This window comes from Pungitius pungitius, chromosome 17, assembly GCF_949316345.1.
Source record: "Pungitius pungitius chromosome 17, fPunPun2.1, whole genome shotgun sequence".
Taxonomy (NCBI): Eukaryota; Metazoa; Chordata; class Actinopteri; order Perciformes; family Gasterosteidae; genus Pungitius; species Pungitius pungitius.
In genome coordinates this window covers 1,824,292-1,828,394 of record NC_084916.1, presented here as the reverse complement: position 1 = coordinate 1,828,394, position 4,103 = coordinate 1,824,292, and positions in this window count along the sequence as shown.

The window sequence follows — 4,103 nt, the reverse complement described above, 5'->3', positions numbered from 1 at the left end:
CCACTTCCGGGAATGATCTTTAGAATAAAATTATTCAACAGTACTTCCAGCTACGTGCTGCAGTCGGAATGGAAGGAACATTTGGCCAGCTAATTTTAAAATATATTTTTCTAATTTTGACATGACTATTCCACATACACAAAAAACAAATTCAATACAAACAACGCATTTCAACAAGAGGCTGTTGTAAAAATAATTATCTCAGAAGACTAAATGAAAGGATGCTCAAGTATGGTTACTATATTCAAAAGGTCTGACAACGTTCTCATTGAAGGATTATAACTATAAATTAGATTTGGACTTTACATCCATGCAGCTGTTCAAGAAATACCTCACTGCAAAGTGGGACAGCCCTTATGTGATTATATTTAAATGTTATTCTTATTATTGAAATACCTAATTCATTGAGAATTATTACATAACCCGTTTTTGAAGAATTACACTATATGTATTTTTTTAAAAGAACACATTTTATTTTGAAAGCGGAATTGCTCAATATCCGGTATGTGACTCATTCTCCTTCGTGATTTTTTTGACGCCGTCGATCCCAACGAAAAACCGCATGCCGGACAACTGGACTCTGCCAACCTTTTTTTAAAGAAACTAATCAAATTTACTAAAGCACCAGCACAGATAATCTACCGGACACCAACTAAAAGCGCCTGGAAACAGATCGCATTTACAGTTGGAACTGTCTCGCTGGAGTTACTGCGGTAAAAGGACAAAACGCGTCCCCTTGAACACATGAGTGGTTTGATCCATCGGATGATTTCCAGCAGCTGTAAAAGCCTCGCTGCCCCGGACGAGCTACGTTGAAATAACTGCGTATAAACCGACCGGTATTTGTGTTTATTACATTAGTCAACGGCTTGTAACAGTCAATAGTATTATTTACTACAGACAAGATATATATTATATAGTATCTCGCTGGAATATTACTCAGTTACTATCATACGATGCAAGTGAGGTCTCCAGAGTTCAGGAAGAACGTTATTTATTTTTTGAAAGATACTTTTAATAAATAGAATTACCAGAATTACACACATTTAGCTCTTTTTGGTCATTGGAATGAAGAAATTCTGATTAATGATGAATGAGGTCTGTGTACATCCTGTTTTTTCATTTTTTTTAAACCCTCAGGAAATAAATAACGGCCCTGAGCACAAGCATACGTAAAAGGACATTTTTTAAACACTTCAGAACATTGGTATAGCATGCTCGCTCCGCTTAATGTTAAAAGGCCATGTGGGTTTTACCAGAGAGATGAAATATGACCTACTTAGCTTGGGGAAGACAGTAAGGACTTCTAGGACCTCAGGACTACTTGCTTATTGCAGTAGAACTCAAGTCTCTTTACATGAACAAAAAATAGCATTATACATATGAATAAAAACTTCAACTAACTTCAGGTTCAGTTATTTTAAATTAGTCCTATATACATGCCTCTGATGTGTGAAAACACTGCTATCAATCCACTGGCATCTGAACTGGAAACACAGAGGGAGGGAGCAGACAGCTCAAATGTTGAGTCTGGACTCTTTGCCAAAAGAAGGCTTTTTTTTTCCAAAACGAGAATCATTTTGTTATTTCAATAATGGGATTTGCAAGTTCGTGAAATGCAATAGAGCGGCAGAGGGAAGGCAGGAAGTTCTCAAAAAACCTCACATCTGTACAACACACACACGCGTAATGACACCACTCATTGCACTGTGAACTCGAGTTGTTTTCTACTACCGTGCGTCGTGTGGGAGATGACTTACAGGGGGTGAGATGCTGTCATTTTCAAGGCTATAACCTCAAAATAGATAAGTGACCTAATTCATCCGGGCAAATGCCGTTTGGTGAAGGGACTCTTTGTCGCAAACGCTGACTGTGTTCAGACAAACATTGCAGTGAAACGATGAGCAGACAACAGCTCAACCTTCCACTCGGGTCTCATCCTTCTACAGCAGCACTAGTAATCTGTTGTTGGTGTTTAGCAGGTAGTGTGTTAGTTTAGCCTGGTAGCATGCAAACATTTGTTGATTTACTCTAAACACGACACACAGCTGAGGTTTTGAAGGCATTTTATCCTTAACAAAAGTATGAGGCTAAATACAATTTTGATCTGGAGATTTTGATTGATGAAATATTAAGGATTCATCAACGTCATTATCATTCATCTCCGTGGCACAAAATTAGTTTAATTGGACCTCTCAGACTTTTTTATTATTTAGAGCCAAGTGAATGCTAATATACTAGGTGAGAGCAGTTTAATTAATGAAGAAAGTACAATATTCAACGAGCTAAGATCCAGGAGGAACTGATTCAACCTACATGTATCCTTCAACTTCTCAACAACAAAGTGCTTTTTGAATGAGACTTCCTTTGAAGGATTGCTTGTCCACACTCGCCCTCCTGTAAAGCCATAGTAGTTAATTACGCCTCCTACACGCAACCACAAGGGCAACCCACTAGAAAGCCTACAGTTACACTGGAAACATTCTTCTGGATCCTCCATGCTTCTTTAACCAGGCGGTGAGGAGACATTTTGGCTTTCAAAGGGGAGTCATAAAATCTGCCTCTTATTGTAAAAACCACATTCACAATAGTTTGGTTTCAAAGGGTGAGCAGACAGATATGGAGAGCACACTGGTGGAGTCACAGTCTGAATATAACTACAGCTGCCACAGTGTGGGAGTCAAGCAAGTCTGCAGTTGGTGCATTTATTGAGAGAAAAATATCCAACCCATTTCCCCACGAGCAGATGCCACTGTGGATTGGACTGTGTAGCATCCTCGGTCTTTGCAGATGGAAAAAAAAAAGCTTGGCGTATAAATAAACATTTCTTTGGCACGATGTTGTTGTTTGAGTCTGTAATTTCCAGAGAGCAGACTACCTCTCCCTGAGATTAATTCCTGTGTCAGCAGCTGCGTTTGATGAACACAAAAGGCCATGACGATGTTTGAAACATTTTCAGACCTAGAACAGAAAGCTTTTTGCTTTGTGGCGGAGAGTTCTGATCAGAACAAAATAAATGCATTATAGCGCCACCTGCAATTCACCAATTTAAACATTACATGTTTGTTTATCAAGTGCTAAGTCTGAAATAAAAGGTAGACGGCACACATGAGATGAATTTACATTGGCCTCCTGTTTGCTTACTATCTGTGCGAGCAGGATTGACACATCGACTTGATAGTTGATATTGCAAACATTATTATTATTATTATTTACACATTTAGCAGTTCCAGAGTATTGTTGTTATCATTCACATCGGTGGTCACCTGATTTATTTAACGCTTTTAGCTCTGTCTAGCTTATTTCTCTTGGGCTGCTAAATACTCCAATAATCAGATAATATCTGAAACAGTTTCTCTCTGCTGTTTGCTGCTGAGCAGTTAGTGTGCAGCAGGGTTCTAAGAGTCTTTTTCAATGACAGTGCCATCAGTGCCTTGAAAATGAAAAGCAGTAAAGTTGTCGGACCGACCGCTAAACAATCAGCAACAACTAACCAATTGTGAGGTCAGAAAAGTGTTGTAGCCACTGTTCCAACAATATACCAACTGATAAAGGCTGGTGAATGATGGTTCCATTTGTCTTTTGTGGTTAAACACCACCCTCCCGCCTCATGCCCAGTCAGTCACATTGCTCACATACACTCACCGGCCACTTTATTAGGTACCCCATGCTAGTAACGGGTTGGACCCCCTTTTGCCTTCAGAACTGCCTCAATTCTTCGTGGCATAGATTCAACAAGGTGCTGGAAGCATTCCTCAGGGAGTTTGGTCCATATTGACATGATGGCATCACACAGTTGCCGCAGATTTGTCGGCTGCACATCCATGATGCGAATCTCCCGTTCCACCACATCCCAAAGATGCTCTATTGGATTGAGATCTGGTGATTGTGGAGGCCATTTGAGTACAGCGAACTCATTGTCATGTTCAAGAAACCAGTCTGAGATGATTCCAGCTTTATGACATGCCGCATTATCCTGCTGAAAGTAGCCATCAGAAGTTGGGTACATTGTGGTCATAAAGGGATGGACATGGTCAGCAACAATACTCAGGTAGGCTGTGGCGTTGCAACGATGCTCAATTGGTACCAAGGGGCCCAAAGAG